The sequence below is a fragment of the Gossypium hirsutum genome, chromosome A08 (genome assembly GCF_007990345.1).
Source record: "Gossypium hirsutum isolate 1008001.06 chromosome A08, Gossypium_hirsutum_v2.1, whole genome shotgun sequence".
In the NCBI taxonomy this organism is placed as follows: Eukaryota; Viridiplantae; Streptophyta; class Magnoliopsida; order Malvales; family Malvaceae; genus Gossypium; species Gossypium hirsutum.
Window position 1 is genome coordinate 29,171,947 of NC_053431.1, and position 20,610 is coordinate 29,192,556.

Below are 20,610 nucleotides of genomic sequence, written 5' to 3' on the forward strand. Positions count from 1 at the left end.
GCTTACAAGCCATAATCAATATAAGCCATATCTTATGGCTATATACAACGAATCATTATAAGCCAATATAGTTGGCTACTCATAACAACATCTATCATAAAACTAAGCTCCTATACATGCCACTCACTTGGAATCGCTAGCATATATGTATTAATATTCCAAAGATGATGCCTTGATAGTGTGATGCTACCTCCGACGATCTCCAACGCCGAGCTGACCTGAAAACACTAGGAAATGGAAAGGAGGAAGCAAGCTTTACGCTTAGTAGGCTTGCTTGAAAAATAATAAGCAATGTGCTAACATGCTATTTTTAAATTCTTTCTATTTATTCAAAGTCCAGTCAAGTTGTTTTCCTGAGTCACGGTCAATAAATTATTCGTATCCGGAGATACAAGACTTGTAACACCCCTTACCTGAGACCATCGCCGGAGTCAAGCATGAGGTGTTACCGGACTTAGCTTACTAATTCGGGGCATAAAAATTTGCTTTTAAAATTAATTTAGTTTCATTCATTCAATATGTCCCTAAAAAGGGTCCTTGAGACCCTAAAACATGAAATTGAAACTGTTCGGGAACAAACTGAAATCAATAAAAATTTTCCAATCACTTAAACAAATCAAAACAATTTATTTCATCTTTCATAAATAAATTGTCCATCTGCATCATAGTCACTAAATAAATCATAACTCGAGTTACGAATCTCAAAATTCAAATCTGTAAATTTTTTCTGAAACTACACTCATATATCTTCTTACTAAATTTGTTTTAGAATTTTTGGTCTATCCAATTAGTAAATTTTATTAGTTAAAGTTTCCCCTATTTTAGTGTTTGGCTGCTTTGACCTCTGTTCAGTAAATATTAATTTTCTCCCTGTAAAGAATTAAAATTAGACTCAATAAGAAATCTATACATATAAAGTATAACTCATAATTATTTTTTTTACAATTTTTAGTGAATTTCTAAAGTCAGAATAGGGGATTCAGAAATCACTCTGACCCTATCTCACCAAAATTTAAATATCTCATAAAATACAACTCCTTTATTTACTCTGTTTCTTTCATATGAAAATAGACATAATAAGCTTTAATTATATATCTCATTTACTACCTAAATCCATTTCTAATATTTTTAGTGATTTTTCAAATTCACATCATTACTGCTGTCTGATACTATTTTAAAGCTAAATTCACCTTTTTCCTGATTTCCATGGAATAACTAGCATCTAGGCATACATAACACCAAACATGTGCTTGATTAGCCATCCCAATAGCAAATAATTATCAAGCATTTACATACCATTCATTAGCCATATCATAAGATCATACATAAAAAATGGCTACGATGCTATACATGCCATACTCAAAATGAAACGTCTAGCTATACCAAAATAATCCTTGTGACAGTGTGCCGGACCTCTGACGTACTTTACAATCCCCGAGTCAGCTTGAAAAAAATATAAAAAGAAGGAAAATAAAGGGGGTAAGCATTAAGCTTAGTAATTTTGCATGCAAATAAATAACAACATTCATAAGAATTATCTTACTACTTGGCATGATACTACTTAATGCAACTTCATTAATTGTCATAGACATATTTTAAACTTCTTCACTTACTCACTTACTTAAATACTTACTTACTTAATCAAATTTATTAATACCTTTTACTTACCTTTTTCCTTACCAAGCATACATGAACATTATATACTTGCCTTTGCTCTTCTAGCATGAACTTGTCTTACCTTTTCAGTATAACTCGTCTTACCTTACCTTACCTTGATATTCCCTTTAAATTTTCCCGTTGAACCACTTGGAATACTAAGGATACACGGGTACCTTACCATTTCCATGACTTGTCATGGTCTTATGTGGTATCCTTTTGAAACTAACCATTGCCATGTCTCGACATTGTCTTACATGGTATCCTTACCTTATGAACTCACCAATGCCATGCCTTGGCATGGTCTTACATGGGACATTTGCCTTATAGTAACTTATCAATGCCATGTCTTGACATGGTCTTACATGGTATCCTTGCCTTAGAAACCTTACCAATTTCCATGCCTTGGCATGGTCTTACATGGTTTCCTTAAACTCTAATGTCATGACATTTGTATCCTACACATTCCTAAGGTTCAACCGGGACTTTCTGAACTTACTTCTCCGTCAATTCATGCTTGGGTCTTCTTTGAATAATTTCATGAAATAAATACACACATGCTGGAAATTAACAACATTAACATAAAATAATAGAATATTGCATTTATTTACTGCAAACTTACCTCGAAACAAAATGCGATCAACTATATCGATTTAGTCCACTATCTTTTTCTTTCCCCGGTCTAACTCCAGATTTCATTCTTCTTGATCTATAATAAAAAATTTAGCTTATTTAATACTCACATTTATTAAAACAGTCCTTGACTCAAACTTTGGAAAAATTACACTTTTGCCCCTAAACTTTTACATATTTACACTTTTTCCCCAAGGCTCGGAAATTAAACTTCATCCCATTTTATTATGTTTTATGACATGCTGATAATTTTTCCCTTATGGCAACATCAAATTCTCACTCTAACATGTACTTATGAACATTAGGTATTTTTACCGATTATGTCGTTTTACTCGTTTTCACGTAAAATCGCTTAGCAAAAGTTGTTTAACACAATTTCAAGCTTCATATTCTACCATAAAACATAAAAATAAACACATTTCACCTATGGCTATTTTTTCAAATATAAACCCTAGGTTAAATTATTGCTAAAATAAACTTAATTAATTTACTGGGACTCTAAAAACGTAAAGAACATTAAAAACAAGGCTTGGAACCACTATGGAGCTTGGAAGCTTGAAACAAACCCTATCTATGGAGAACCCTTGACATTTGGCCTAAGGAAGAATATGAGCACATTTTTTCCATCTTTTTCCCTTTTTAATTCTTTTATTTGACACATTACTAAAATTCCCTTCATTAAAATTTTTAGTTATTTCTACCTATTTATATCCATTTTTGTCCATGAAGATATAGTGGTATAACTTCCATTTAAGGACCTCTACTTCAATTATGCACTTCAATTTAATCCTTTAGCATTTAGAACTCATATTTATCAACTTTTGCAATTAAGCCCTAATATGCAAATTGGACATGGAATCACTGAAATTTCTTATCGGTATTCTAACACATGCATCTAATCACTCGGTAAGTCATAAAATTAATTACAATAAACTTTTCTATCTCAGATTCATGGTTTTGCAACCACTGTTCATTTAGGCCCTATTTCAGGATGTTACATTTCTCCCACTTTAGGGATTTTCCTCCCCGAAAATCTTACCTGTGAAGAGATTTGGGTACTATTTTCGTATAGCCTCTTCGGGTTCCCATGTAGCCTTGTCTACCCCCTGTCTATTCTATAATACTTTCACAAGTGCAATACTTTTGTTCCTTAATTGCTTCACCTCTCGAGCTAGAATCTTTACCGGTTCTTCACCGTAAGTCATGTCTGGCTAAATCTCAACCTCTGTTTGAGAAATCACATGTGACGCATCTGAACGATAATGACGTAGCATACACACATGAAATACATCATGAATATTCTCTAACTCAATCGGCAAAGCTAACCGATATGCTAATGGTCTGACTCTCTCAATCACTTCAAACAGTCCAATAAAACCTAGACTTAGTTTACCTTTCTTGCCAAATCTGAGAACTTTCTTCCACAGGGATACTTTCAAAAACACTTTGTCACCAACTTGATACTCAATCTCTTTTCTCTTCAAATTTGCATATGACTTTTGTCTGTCTGAAGCTGCTTTCAAGCAATCTCTGATGACTTTTACTTTCTCTTTTGTTTCTTTAACTAGATCAATTCCGTAAATCTAATTTTCCTTAAGCTCTGTCCAATACAAAGGTGTAAGACATTTACGTCCATACAAAGCTTCATAAGGTGCCATCTTCAAACTCAACTGATAACTATTATTGTAGGCAAACTCTACTAATGGTAAGTACTTTTTCCAACTGCCTTGAAATTCTAGTACACAGCATCTAAGCATATCTTCAAGTACCTGAATAACTCTCTCTGACTGACCATCGGTCTGAGGATGGAAAGCTGTGCTAAAACTCAACTTTGTGCCTAAAGCTTCCTGTAACTTCTTCCAAAATCGTGAAGTAAATATCGGATCTCTGTCTGAAATGATCGATAATGGTACCCTGTATAGTCTGACTACCTCTGAAATATACAACTCAGTCAACTTGTCAAGTGAATAATCCATATGAACTAGGATAAAATGAGCCGACTTCGTTAACTTATCAATCACAACCCATATTGCATCTTTCTTTCTCGGTGCCAATGGTAATCCTGTCACAAAATCCATAGTAACTCGGTCCCATTTCCACTCAGGGACTAGCACAGGCTACAATAAACCTGAAGGTACCTGATGTTTGGCCTTTACCTACTGACAAATCAAGCATCTAGAAACAAACTCTGAAATGTCCCTTTTCATTCCTACCCACCAGTACATTTTCTTCAAATCATCATACATCTTTGTACTACCTGGATGAATAGATAAAGAACTACTATGTGCTTCCTATAAGATCTTTAGAATAAGCTCATCATTTTTCGGTACACATACCCTGTCTCTGAACATCAAACAACCGTCAAAACTGATCTGAAAATCTAACTTTATATCCGACTTACACTGAGCTCTTTTGGCTAGCAACTCACTGTCATTTTTCTGAGCTTCACAAATTTCTTCAAGAAACATCAATTTAGCTCTCAACCCAGGTAAGATAAAACCATCATCTGATAAGGCTAGACTAGTGTTCAAAACTCTTAATGCAAACAAAGATTTCCTACTCAAAGCATCAGCAACAACGTTTGCCTTACCTGGGTGATAATCGATCACTAGCTCATAATATTTAATCAACTTTACCCATCTTCTTTGCATCAAGTTCAAATTTTTTTGAGTCATCAAATATTTCAAACTTTTTGTGATCAGTGAATATTCGACACTTCTCACCGTACAAATGATGTATCCAGGTCTTCAGCATAAAAACAATGGCAGCTAGCTCTAAATCATGTGTCGGATAGTTCTTTTCATGTCGCTTTAGCTATCTAGAGGCATAAGCAATTACCTTTCCTTCCTACATAAGTACACAACCAAGTCCATTCAAGGACGCATCACTATAAATCACAAACTCCTTGCCCAGTTCTGGTTGTACTAAAATAGGAGCTTCAGTCAAAAATGCCTTTAACTTGTCAAAACTCTGTTGACACTTCTCAGTCCATTCAAACTTGACATCCTTTCGTAGCAATTTTGTCAGTAGGGTAGCTATAATGGAAAATCCCTCTACAAATCGTCTATAATATCCGGTAAGACCAAGAAAACTTCTGACTTTTGATACATTTCTAGGAGGCTTCCAATCAACAATGGCTGAAATCCTACTCGGATCAACCCTGATACCTTCACTTGAGACAATATGTCCAAGAAAACCAACTTCTTGTAACCAGAACTCACTTTTGCTGAATTTGGCATACAACTAATTATCTCTCAGAATCTGTAAAACTGTTCTCAAATGCTCTGTATACTCAGTCTCATCATGAGAATAAATGAAGATATCATCAATGAACACAACTACAAACTTATCCAAGTACGGGACATCTAACTCTTTAACTCGCAACTGATAATATCCGGATCTCAAATCTATCTTGAAGAACACAGTGGCTCCCTTCAATTGATCAAACAAATCATCAATTCTAGGCAGTGGATACTTGTTCTTTACTGTTACCTTGTTAAGCTGCCAATAATCTACGCACAATCTCATCGATCCGTCTTTCTTTTTCACAAATAGCACTGGTGCACCCCATGGTGAACTACTGTGTCTTGCAAAGCCTTTATCGATTAATTCCTGCAATTGAGATTTCAATTCTTTCAATTCCAATGGGTCCATTCTACAATGAGGAATAGAAATGGGTCTGGTACCTGGAATCAACTCAATACCAGACTCAACTTCTCTAACAGGAGGCAAACCTAGTAGTTCTTCCGGAAACACATCGAGAAACTCACATACCATAGGCACTGATTCAATTTTCAATTTTAGATCTTTAGTGTTCAACACAAAAGCAAGATAAGCTTTATACCCTTTTCTCAAACATTTCTAAGTAGACATAACAGAAATCATGGCAAATGAACTATCTGACTCTTCTGAATTAACCCAAAGAATTTCACCATTTTCACATTTCAACTCAATGAATTTCTTTCCCCAATTCACTATCACATCATGTGTAGTCAACTAATCCATACCAAGAATCACATCAAATTCATCAAATAGAAATAGCATGAGATCGGCCGGGAAACAGTGACCTCTAATCATCAAAGGGCAATTTCTACATACTTTATCTACTAATACATACTTGCCTAATGGATTCGATATTTTAATCACAAATTCTATATATTCTATAGGCATACTCATACTAGGCATCAATTTCATGAAAACATATGAATGGGTCAAACCCAGATCAATTAAAGCAATAACTCTAGTATCATGGAGAGAAAATGTACTCGTAATCACATCGGGGGAGGATGCCTCTTCGCGAGCACGGATAGCATAGGTCCTCGCAGGTGCTCTAACATCTGGCCTCACTGCTGAATCTCTAGATGCACCTCTATTACTTGCCCCAGCTCCTGGATTTCTCAGTGGTCTGCCTCTGACAAGAGCGTTGCCTGATCTTACACTCAGTATTGCTTCTCTTTTAATCATTTTAGGACACTCCCGAATAAAATGTTCTGGTGCACCACAGCGGAAACAACTTGTCTCAGTTGCTCGACAAAGACCTGGGTGATGTCGACCACATCGGGGACCCTCTGGTCTATTAGGCTGAACACTGCCAACACTTGCAACCGAAGTGGTCTAAGCTTTCAGACTCATAAATCTTCTGCTTCTGTTTCGGCTAGTATATCCAGCTAAAAAATTACATCTAGTGGAGAACTCTCTAGGCCTCTTGGATGTAGACTGAAATGACTTGCTCATTGGTCTTTTCTTCGTGTCTTGCGTCTCAATTTCAACTTTGCCCTTTCTTTTTATCACCTCTTCTGCCTTACAGGCTCTCTCAACTAGGACAACAAACTCTTTTATTTCTAGGACACCAACTGACAATCGGATATCATCATTAAGCCCATTCTCAAATATTTTGCACATAATAGCCTCTGTAGACACACACTCTCGAGCATAATTGTTGAGTCTAACAAACTCGCGCTCATATTCAGTCACTGTCCTATTGCCCTGTTTCAACTCTAGAAACTCCTTTCTTTTCTTGTCAACAAACCTCTGACTGATGTACTTTTTACAAAATTCCTCCTGAAAGAAATCCCAAGTGACTCTCTCTTTCGGTACAACTGATACAAGTGTCTTCCACCAATGGTAGGCCGAATCTCTAAGAAGTGATACAACACATTTCATACATTCCTCAGGTGTGCAGGATAACTCATCAAAGACTCTGATAGTAATCTCGAGCCAAAATTTTGCCTTTTCTGCATCATTATCTTTTGTAGCTCGAAACTCTTCGGCTCTTTGTTTTCTAATTTTATCAACTAGTGGCTTTTCTCTTATAATCGTACATGTGACTAGCGGAGCTACATGGGTGGTCTGAGGATCATCAGGGGGTGGAGGTCTAACAGTCGGATTCGTACGAACGAACTTGGCAAACCATTCATTCATAGCTCAGAAGAAGGCTTCTCGAGCCCCTCCTCCCTGACTAACTGTAACGGGCCTTTCACTACTATCTGGTGGCACTGTCCCTTCTGCAGGAGTAGGCGCGTTACTCTTTACATCATCTGCACCAGCTTGTTCGGGATCCATAACTATAAAAGAAAACATTTTAAAATCGTCAAGAGTCGTCACACTATAAACATATAAGTATGGCATGTATAGCTAGACTTTTACTCATACTAAATATTCCGAGAACCGACTTAACCTTTGCTCTGATAACACACCTTACCCAAGACCGTCGCCGGAGTCGAGCACGAGGCGTTACTGGACTTAGCTTACTAATTTGGGGCATAAAAATTTGCTTTTAAAATTAATTTAACTTCATTCATTCAATATGTCCCTAAAAAGGGTCCTCGAGACCCTAAAACATAAAATTGAAACGGTTCGGGAACAAACCGGAATCAATAAAAATTTTCCAATCACTTAAACAAATCAAAACAATTTATTTCGTCTTTCATAATACACTGTCCATCTACGTCATAGTAACTAAACAAATCATAGCCCTAGTTACGAAACTAAAAATTCAAATTCATAGATTTTATATGAAACTAGACCCATATATATTCTTACTAAATTTGTTTCAGAATTTTTGGTCTAGCCAATTAGTACAGTTTATTAGTTAAAGTTTCCCCAGTTTCAATGTTTGGCTGCTCTAACCTCTGTTCACTAAAAATTAATTTTCTCCCTGTAAAGAATTCAAATGACCATAATTTTTATTTCTCTTAAAATTAGACTCAATAAGGAATCTATACATACAAAGTCTAACTTCTAATAATTTTTTTATAATTTTTAGTGAATTTCTAAATTCAGAATAGGGGATTCAGAAATCACTCTGACCCTGTCTCACCAAAATTTAAATATCTCATAAAATACAACTCCTTTATTTACTCTATTTATTTTATATGAAAATAGACACAATAAGCTTTAATTCTATATCTTATTTACTATCTAAATACATTTCTAGTATTTTTAGTGATTTTCAAATTCAAGTTATTACTACTGTCTGATACTGTTTTAAAGCTAATTTGACCTTTTTCATGATTTCCATGGAATAACTAACATTTAGGCATACATAACTCCAAACATATCCTTGATTAGCCATTCCAATAGATAATAATTATCAAGCATTTACATACCATTCATTAGCCATATCATAAGATCATACACACAAAATGGCTACGATGCTATACATGGCATACTCAGAATGAAACATATATCTATACCAAAATAATCCTTGTGATAGTGTACCCAGACCTCAGACATACTTTACGATCCCCGAGGTAGCTTGAAAAAACTATAAAAAGAAGGAAAATAAAGGGAGCAAGCATTAAGCTTAGTCAGTTTGCATGCAAATAAATAACAACATTCATAAGAATTATCTTACTACTTAGCATGATACTACTTAATGCAACTTCATTAATTGTCATAGACATATTTTAAACTTCTTCACTTACTCACTTACTTAAATACTTACTTACTTAATCAAATTTATTAATACCTTTTACTTACCTTTTTCTTTAACAAGCATACATGAACATTATATACTTACCTTTGCTCTTCTAGCATGAACTTGTCTTACCTTTTTTAGTATAACTCGTCTTACCTTATGTTACCTTGATATTCTCTTTAAATTTTCCCGTTTAACCACTTGGAATACTAAGGATACACAGGTACCTTACCATTGCCATGACTTGTCATGATCTTACGTGGTATCCTTTTGAAACTTACCATTGCCATGTCTTGACATGGTCTTACATGGTACCCTTGCCTTATGAACTTACCAATGCCATGCCTTGGCATGGTCTTACATGGGACATTTGCCTTATAGTAACTTATCAATGCCATTTTTTGACATGGTCTTACATGGTATCCTTGCCTTAGAAACCTTACCAATTTCCATGCCTTGGCATGGTCTTACATGGTATCCTCAAACCCTAATGTCATGACATTTGTATCCTACACATTCCTAAGGTTCAACTGGGACTTTCTGAAATTACTTCTCTGCCAATTCATGCTTGAGTATTCTTTGAATAATTTCATAAAATAAATATACACATGCTGGAAATTAATAACATTAACATAAAATAATAGAATATTGCATTTATTTACTGCAAACTTACCTCGAAACAAAATACGATCAACTATATCGATTTAGTCCACTATCTTTTTCTTTCCCCGGTCTAACTCTGTATTTCTTTCTTCTTGATCTATAATAAAAAATTAGCTTATTTAATACTCACATTTATTAAAACATTCCTTGACTCAAAATTTTGCAAAATTACACTTTTGTCCCTAAAGTTTTACATATTTACACTTTTTCCCCAACACTCGAAAATTAAAATGCATCCCATTTTCTTATGTTTTATGACACGATGATCATTTTTCCCTTCTATGGCAACATCAAATTCTCACTCTAACATGTACTTATGAACATTAGGTATTTTTATCGATTATGTCGTTTTACTTCGTTTTCACGTAAAATCGCTTAGCAAAAGTTGTTTAACACAATTTCAAGCTTCATATTCTACCATAAAAAATCAAAATAAACACATTTCACTTATGGGTATTTTTCAAAATATAAACTCTAGGTTAAATTATTGCTAGAATAAGCTTAATCAAGTTACCGGGACTCCAAAAACGTAAAGAACATTAAAAACGGGGCTTGGAATCACTTACTATGGAGTTTGGAAGCTTAAAACAAACCTTAGCTATGAAGAACCCTTGACATTCGGCCTAAGGAAGAAGATGAGCACATTTTTTCCATCTTTTTCCCTTTTTAATTCCTTTATTTGACACTTTACTAAAATGCCCTTCATTAAAAATTTTAGTTATTTCTACCTATGTATATCCATTTTTGTCCATAAGATATAATGGTCTAATTTCCATTTAAGGACCTCTACTTCAATTATGCAGTTCAATTTAATCCCTTTGCATTTAGAACTCATATTTATCAACCTTTTCAATTAAGCCCTAATATGCAAATCGGACACGCAATCACTGACATTTCTTATTGGTATTCTAACACATGCATCTAATCACTCGGTAAATCATAAAATTAATCGTAATAAACTTTTCTATCTTGGATTTGTGGTTTCACAACCATTGTTCCATTTAGGCCCTATTTTGGGATGTTACAAGACTCGAAATTGTGAACCGTTAATTTTTCCTGAACCTAGACTCACATATCTTTTTACCATAAAATTTTCAGAATTTTTAGTCTAGCCAATAAGTACAGTTTATTCTTTAAAGTTACCCCTATTTTGTTGTATAGCAGTTTCGACCTCTCTTCACTATGAATTAATTATCTCATAGTACGGGACTCAGATGATGTTTCCATCCCTTTCCCTTGAAAATAGACTCATTAAGGATTTTAAGAATATAAATTATAACCCATAATAATTTTTGTACAATTTTTAATAATTTTCCAAAGTTAAGACAGGGGAGTCTGAGATCACTCTGACCCTGATTCTCAAATATTCAAATATCTCATCATATGAGATTCTTGTGCTTACACCGTTTCCTTTATCTAAAACTAAACTCGATAAGCTTTAATTTCATATTTTACTCAGCCTTTAACACAATTTCCACTAGGGGATTTTCAAAGTTGGACCGCTGCTATTGTACTAATCTGTCTTAGTGCAACATAATGATAACCATCACAAATTTTTCATAGAAATTATTCTTATAAATATCACTCATTCATTTGCACTCTTATCACAAGTCCATTTCATTTCACATGGAAACACATGCTCGTGGGTTTCGAGCATGTACCTGTGCTATCTCTTAGCACAACCAATCATCCAAACATGACAATCATATAAATCATACTAGTATCATCTAAGCATAGATGAGTTTATCATTTCAAGTATTTCCCTTCCATTTCCCATATTAATTCCCATCAATTCCTCGGAATCTCGATGGATATCACATTTATCGTCAAGTCATACAAGTGATCATTTCATGTACACACTCCCGCCTAACTCATTACGGAGGGATTACCAGTCCAGGCTAAATCCCTTACAATGACATACACTCTCATAATCTCGAATCTGAATTACCAGTCCAGGCTAAATTCAGTCCTTAATCGAATTACCCATTCGGGCTAAATCCTTAGTGCACCCATATTTTTCGAGAGGCTCGATCACTTAAGGAACACCCGTCTGGGCTAGATCCTTTCTATATTGAGATCAATGGATTACCCCCGTCCGCGCTAAAGCCTTTTCTACAACACATGCAGGATCTCATGTCATGTAAACAACGATTTATCCATCGGATATCCCTTTTTATTCAACCAGGATTTTCTCTTTTCATCAAGTATATCAATATGCATAGATGATCATGCAATGTAAATTCAATTCAACACATTTTCTTGTTTATTTGGGCATTAGTCCATACAATAAAAATAACATATCACCTAGTTTTCATACAAACTTATTCATTTAATTTAAAATGTCAATTTTCATCAAATGTCCATTAACGTCTGATAAACCGTAATTTATACATATGTTTACCCCATGTTTAACGCATTTTATGGATGATTTCCTATTAGAATTGGTGAATTCGATGCTCCTAATGCTTTAATTTCATGTTTTATACTTAAGAGAGCATAGGAGAGCGAAAGGAATAAGAAACGGGCCAAAAACGGAAAAAATAGGCCAAAGTACAAAATCAACACGACCTGGACCTCCTCACAAGGGCAGACCACACAGCCGTGTCAATTTGGCAAGCTCGAGCACGGCCTGAAGTAATCGCACACGGGCGTGTCCCTGCCGAGCCCAAGTTGAGTCCAATTCAGAAAAGGCTAATTTTGAGGGCTCTTAGGCGTTCCAAAGCCTATAAATACACCCTAGAGGAGGAAGAAAAGGACACTTATAATGGGGGGTAAGGAATTACTCTAAGAAAGCCAATTGATCCATCTCAGAAGCCGGATTCATCATCAAGACTGAAGATCTCTCCTCAATTTCCCCTTCAGGAGTTTTGGGTTTTCTTTATGCTTTGTATTCTTTATTACTCTAAGATGTTTTCTTATTTAGTTATGAACTAAATCCCCTAAATACCTACGGGGAATGAAACCTAAGACGAATCTTGTTATTATTTTCTGAATTGTATGATAAATATTTAACTTGTTCTTAATTATGTGTTCTTAATTCTTGTTTTGATATCCCAGGATACTGATTCAAGATAAGCACTTATTCAGAGGAGAAATAGACCCTGTCTAAGAGTACATTTGTATAATTAAGTTGAGTTGATTGCGCGCCTAGACATAGTGTGACAAGATTTTGCCGGATTAGGGTGAAACCTAATAGGGGATCCATAGATTGAGTTAATGCAACCCTAGGGTATTAATTAGAGAAAGGTCTCAATTATTCAATCTAGGGATTAGACGTTATTAGTCTTGAATAAGGATAATAACATAACTTAGGGATCTCTACGGAACAAGTTAAATGAATAAATCGTTCGATTCAGACCCAGAATAACAAGTACAGTCTAGGTGGATTTTTCCTTAGGTATTGTCTTAATTCAATCGATTTTCCCAAACGCAATTCCCCAATTCTATTCTCGGTGAATTTAATTAGTTAGTTAAAACAAAACCTCTTTATTTTTAGGCTTGATAATAAAAAGACAGTCATTACTAGTACTTTTAGTTCCTTTGGGTTTGACAATCCCGTCTTGCTAAAACTATACTACTGTTCGATAGATACACTTGCTTACATCGCAATAATAGTTAGTTTCAAGAACGATTAATTATAAATATTTAAAACCTATCACGAAATCAAGAGATCAAGTTTTTGGCGCCATTGCCGAGGAACTAAAATATTAGGAACACTCAATTTTTATTACTTTAGCCATTTAATTTTCTTGCAATCTAATTTTATTTTTAATTTACTAATTTTCTTTTTCCTTCATCTGGCAGGTTTTTATAGTTTATGACTAGAAGAAACCCGTCAGGACCACTACTTTTTGATGAAGAAATCGATCGCACGGTTCGCAGAAACCAAAGAGAAATAAGGCAAAGCCTAAGATACACAGAGAATGAGCAAGAAGATGATACTCAACCCCCAACCAAAGATATGGATGAAAACCAGGACAATCAGCTACCTCCTGCAATTGCGGCTAATCAAAATCCTGCTCCACGCACTATGTATGATTATGCTTAACCTTCTTTAATAGGAACTGAATCAAGCAAAGTTAGACCTATTGTAGCTACAAATACTTTTGAACTGAAACCTAACAAAATTCAAATGATACAACAGTTTGTTCAGTTTGATGGTTTGCAGGATGAAGATCCCAACGCTCACTTAGCAAACTTTTTGGAACTATGTGATACATTTAAAATTAATGGCATTTCTGACGATGTCATTTGTCTTCGATTATTCCCTTTCTCATTGAGGAGCAAAGCTAAACAGTGGTTGAACTCGTTACCATGAGGGTCAATTACTACTTCGGAACAAATGACCGAAAAATTTTTACTAAAATATTTTTCGCCGGCTAAAACGGCTAAATTACGTAATGATATCACTTCCTTTTTGCAGATGGATTTAGAAACACTCTACGATGCATGGGAGAGATACAAGGACCTTTTGATAAGGTGCCCTTACCATGGGTTACCGCTTTGGCTCCAAGTTTAAATGTTCCATAATGGTCTGAATCCTTCGACTCGACAAATGGTTGACGTAGCTGCTAGTGGAACCATCAACAATAAAACACCTGAAGATGCTTATGAGTTCATTGAGGAGATGTCATTGAATAACTATCAGTGGCAAGTCATGACAACAAAGCCAACGAAAATAGCCGGTGTTTATAACGTTGATTCAGTCACCATGCTCTCTAATCAGGTAGAACTTTTGAATAAGAAAATTGATGGTTTTCTTAGCTCTTCACAAGTTCACCCAGTAATGCAGTGCGAAACAAGTGGAGGTGGAACAAGCCATTCGGAATACCAACCTTATGGCCACAACATGGATAACGAGCAATTAATTTACATGGGTAATAATCCTCGACCTCAAAATAATCGATATAGTAACACTTATAATGCAGGTTGGATGAACCACCCAAATTTCTCATGGGGAGGCTAAGGAAATCAGCGACCACATCCGAGCTACCAACAGCCACCCTATCAACAGGAAAAGAAATTGAATGTTAAAGATATGCTCTCAAAGTTTATATCAATGTCTGAAACCCATTTTCAGAACATAGAAACTACACTTAAAAATCAACAAGCCTTAATCCAAGGACTCAAAACTCAGATAGGCCAGCTTTCTAAACTAATCTTCGAACGACCACAAGGTAGCTTGCCAAGTAATACTGAACCTAACCGAAGGGAACAACTCAACGCGATTAATGTTCAAAATGAATAAGGATTTGTTGAGCCTGAGCCAAAACCAAGGCAAGAAACAGTGGTAAGCAAAGGTAAAGGTGAGGTAGATTATAATAAAAACAAACCAATGACTATCGAATATAAACCTCGTGTGCCATACCCCAATGTGACAAGAAAAGACCGCTCAGATGAAAAATTTGGTAAATTCCTTAAACTCTTAAAAAATTACATATTAACTTACCGTTTATTGAAGCTCTATTGCAGATGCCAAACTCAATGAAATTTTTAAAGGAACTTTTAGCAAATAAGCGGAAGTTGGACGAGGCGCCGCATGTGGAGCTGAACACAGTTTGCTCAGCTATTCTACAAAATAAACTACCCAACAAACTAAAAGATCCAGGGAGTTTTACAATTCCTTGCTTAATTGGTAGTTTAGATGTTAATAATGCATTAGCTGATTTAGGGACTAGTATTACAATCATGCCCTACAAAATTCTTAAGCAATTATGTCTCAGGAAACCCAAACAGACTAGGATGAGCATTCAATTAGCAGATAAAACTATAAGATTTCCTAAGGGTATTATTGAAGATGTACTAGTTAAAATCGATAAATTTATATTTCCCGTTGACTTTATTGTTCTAGATATAGAGGAAGATAGCTACACTCCTTTAATTTTGGGAAGGCCCTTTTTAGCAACTGCTAAAACAATTATTAATGTTGGCATAGGTGAACTCACACTCCGTGTGGGAGACGAAACAATCACTCTTCAAGCTCGCAATTCTGGCAACACATCGGAAATTGGAGGCGATCGTTTAACCCATTCTTCTAAAACTGACAATATAGTACAACCTACTTTGCAGGAAATGAGTCTGAAGGTAGCACATGAGTCATTCGCAAGCAATAGTAGAGGACCCATTCATGAAGATCGAAGGCTACAAATCAAGGAGCTATATGAATTGTGGACGCATAAACCGAGAACACCTGACAAACCGAATCTACGACAGAACAAGCTCAACCCCTTTCCAAATCAACTTAAGGTTGGAGATAGAGTCTTATTAGATGCCATAAATCCCCACATTGTCGCTACCACATCGAATGAAGAAATCCCTCTTATGGTACTCAGCATTTTCCCATTCGGTACGGTCGAGGCGAGTCATCCCAAGTTTGGCACTTTTAAGGTAAACAACACCCGTTTAAAACCTTATTTTCATGAGATTAATAACAGGAATGAGGAGTATAATCTCCTTGAACCACCATGACCATTCAATGGAGAGGTAAGTCGAGCTTAGACTATAAATAAGCGCTTCTCGGGAGGCAACCCGAGTACTAACAAAATTAATTTCTTTAAATTTTAGTATTTAAAACCTAACTTACTAATATAGATCTTGAATACAGGCTTTTCCACAAAGAGACAGCCAAGCACATGGGTGTGCTTAGGGCTGTGTGAAAACAAGGCAAAAGATTTCCCCAACACGGGCTACAATAAAATGCCATTGTCGTGCGATGTGGCCGCGGTTGAACATGCCAAAACAACACGGGCGTGAGACACGCCCGTGTAGGAGACCCGTGGTTGACACTGAGAAACTAGCACGGGCATTCGACACGCCCGTGTCTAGTACCTATGGTCGAACCTGTTAAAATAACACGGGCGTGGGAGAAGCGAATGAAGCTAGACACTGTCGTTCGACACGGCCAAGTGCAACCACATGCCCAAGATACATGGGCATGGGATGAATTTCAAACACGCCCAAGTAGGAAAAAACGAAACACACGAGCAAAAATTGGGGAACACGGGCTTGTTACCTAGCCGTGTGCCCCAAAATCTATAAATACCCTGCACTATTCATTATCTTCCCCACTCAAAAACCCTAACCCTAGCCGCTGCAATTTCACACGGCCTCCTTGCCACGCCCATGCGCTGTATCCAACTCCATTTTTGACACCTATTCTTCTCTTTCTAACGTTTTTTCACTCTTTTTTTGTTTATTCGTACTAATTTCTAGGGCTATTTATCATAATAATATGAAAATTTTCATGTTCCTTTCTTTTTTTTTCATACAAATGATATATCTAAAATAGTTATTATCTTTTCATGTTAAAATTTTTACTCATTATACAATTTCTCTACTTTATTTGATTAGTTAGAAGTAAATATTCATGATTAAAACAATATTAAAACTCATGCCTTTAGTGTTTTTCATCCGTCACACATATTGTATTCCATAAAATTCGTTGCCATTTTTTATGCCATACAATTGATTGCTTTGATTAACCTGTTAGTCTTAGTAGTTGCCGACATTATGATTGTTATTTACAAATTACCTTCATTTTACTTTGATCATTCCTCAAAATGAATTAATTGTTCTTGATCGCAGGTACCATGCCGTCTTAACGAGGAAAGAAAACTGTCGTACCTACTTCGAAGAAGAGGAAGGGAGCGTCATCTTCCGTGGGTCCAACCACAAAAATTCGTCACCCTCTCCTGCAGTTCCCCCAAGGGCCTCAAGAAGAGCTTTTCCAAGTACTTCGGACCCTACCTTTAATTGTGGGCCACTGCATTGATTGGGCTGCCGTAGAATAAGTTCAGATGGCTAATGCGATTCGGGCCCTCCTAACCACCGACCCTTGGGAGTTGTTCTTTGGGATCACCGAACCAGCATACCTCGAGCTCAAGATGAAACTATGCTCAACGTTCTATCTTCAGACCGTAATGACGAATTACGATGATCCCGGTACGGTCCAATTTTTCCTAGCCGGGTTAGTCCGACAGTTAAGTGTCCCACAGTTTGGTGCTGCACTGGGCTTATATACGGAGGAGTTCAATGAGGAGAATGAAATACATGCTCTCACTTGCCACATACATTTCTCTCCCTCAAAAGTGCTGGCACACTTTGGCCCCTGGCACAGCCTCCTACAATCCTAGTCGCTCCAAGGCATCAGTTCTCCCACCATCCCTGAGGTACCTACACACCATTTTGGCTCACACGATTACAGGGAGGTGAGAGAGCACTGGCGTTGTCAACACTCACGATGCCTACTTCTTATGGTGTATGTCGCACGGGCACGTCATCGACCTTGCCTATTTCATCACCCTCGCGATTCAGCACCAGATGGAGTGGCATAGGAAAGGGGTCATTTCCATTGGCCCCTATGTGACGCAATTGGCTCGACACTTCGGGCTCTTCGACACTGCGACCCAAGAATCATCCTTGACCCTCATTAGCCAGATGTCTCCACAAGGCATCTCGAGCATGCTTAGTATGAGGATGATTGAGAGGCACTGAGGAACCTACCCTCCTCAATATCATCTCACCCAATCTACTGAGGAGGAGGCCTACGAGGACGTTCCTGATGATGTCCCTCCGCAGCACGAGGACCCACCATCCCAGCCACCACCACCCTCTCGTCCAGTTCATGATGCGGCTTCATATGCTGACATCTCTGAGTGCCTAACTCGATTCGAGCAGCAGTGTTTTCAACGATTTGACAACATTGATGCTACTCTACAGCATATTTTTCAACACCTCCACATCTCATAGCCAGACCCACCTCGCGAACCATCCAGTGATGAAGATGTTTAAAAATATTTATTTATTATTTTATGTTTTTAATTTTTATTAAAACTACTTTTTATTTTGATTAGATTTTAGAATTTTATTTTTAATTATCAATTTCGATTATATCTTTATGAATAATTATTCTCCCTAATATCCCCTAAAAAGTTCATGATCTTATCACAGTTATATAGAGCTCTTAAAGCTAATCATCATATAGGAACTAAAAACTCCACCGGGAAAGGTTCTCCACACTGCCATGTCCTAATTGACCACGACTATAGCTACCACGAGATAAAATATTCTTTCGGCGCAGGACTTATAGACTAATGAACCTCTACGACTGCCGGAGTATCCTCCTCCACTCTCGAACCGATCACTCTCCAAAACTCTAGTTTGAGGAATTCATCATACAAGAAGTTTCACTTCTCCCCCTATCTCATTTTTTTTCTATACTCTAATATCTATCTTTGTAAATTGAGGGCAATGTACATCTTAAGTGTGGGGGGTATTTATTTCATTATCAGAGAAATCCTTGAATTACTACATTGTTCTCTTGAAAAGCTCTCATATCATATTTAGGATAAATTTTGATTGATTTTTTATTTTTGTTGATATATCTTGAATTAAAACATAGGCATTTATGCATTGATTGTTTAAACCTAAAGACATTAGATAATCAAGCATGATGAGTTGATTTTTAAGAATTTAAAATATTAGGTTGTTTCCCTAAAGTTAGGTATTACTTTGAGTTAGAATTCACAAGTTTTAAACATCAAAAAGCCATAATTTTTGTGAGATTTTTGAGCCTTTTGAGCATCTATTAATTATTTCATGCTCACTTTTATTATTGCTCTGGGTGCATCAATATCGAACTGTTATTCTAGAACTTGCTTGATTATGCATGTCAAGACCACACCATTTGATTTGATATGTCAAAATGATTAAGGCACTTAGGATTAACCCACTCATGCCATGAAAAGCCTACCTCCACGATTAACCCCTAGTAAACCCCGTTGAGCCTAACAAGCCATTTCTTGTATTACCCCTAATATTAACCCTTAACCCATTATTGTTGAAATCCTCTAAATTAATCCCTATTTTTTGTCGAGATTTGAGTTGAATAAATTGCTTAGCTATGTCTTGTTCTTAATAGTTAGTCTATGTTATTTAACTTATTCTTAAAAAAAAAACTATGTATATACATTAGTAATTCCATATTCTGAGAAAAAGCTCTATTGTACGCAAGTAATGATTAACTCTTTTTCTAGTTAGGCAATTTTTCAATTCAATGTCGATTCTAACCCTTTCTTTCAGCTTGTGGCCACACCCCCTAACCAAGCCTCATTACAACCCTCTAAAGACCTTTTGATTGATGTTTCATCTCAATTTATCAGTGGTGGAGATTTGATTTTCATGCAAGCCTATCGTAATGACTTTTTATTATTGACTATTGAGTGCTCCATTTATTGTCCTTAAAACACCTCGAGTGATTTGAGTGAATCTTTAGTGAGGATGTGAAACTCTGTGATATTCCGAATCAAAGGTAATTACTTAAATGAGAAGAGACACCTATGTTTGCATGATTAAATACTCAACTTAGAATGTTTGAAACTTTTATGTTCTTTTAGTTGAATTCTCGATGTATGATTAATCACCTATGGATTATTTTGAGATATTAACGATAGAGATTATAAATTGAGAAGAATTTATTTTGATTATGGGTTGAGAATTTTGCTTGAGGACAAGCAAATGCTTAACTGTGGGGGTATTTGATAAACCGTAATTTATACATATTTTTACCCCATGCTTAATGCATTTTATGGATGATTTCCTATTAGAATTGGTGAATTCGATGCTCCTAATGCTTTAATTTCATGTTTTATACTTAGGCGAGCATAGGAGAGCGAAAGGAATGGGAAACGGGCCAAAAATGGAGAAAATGGGCCAAAGTACGAAATTAACACGGCCTAGAC

At 36.1% G+C, this 20,610-nt stretch overlaps 1 non-coding gene across 1 annotated transcript; it reads right to left on the reverse strand.

The window, feature by feature from the left end:
* Positions 1-14,261: 14,261 nt before the first annotated feature.
* Positions 14,262-14,368, reverse strand: LOC121205272 (small nucleolar RNA R71). The gene has a single exon (XR_005900356.1). It is a non-coding gene; the product is annotated as a small nucleolar RNA R71 (small nucleolar RNA).
* Between the last annotated feature and the right edge of the window lie 6,242 nt (positions 14,369-20,610).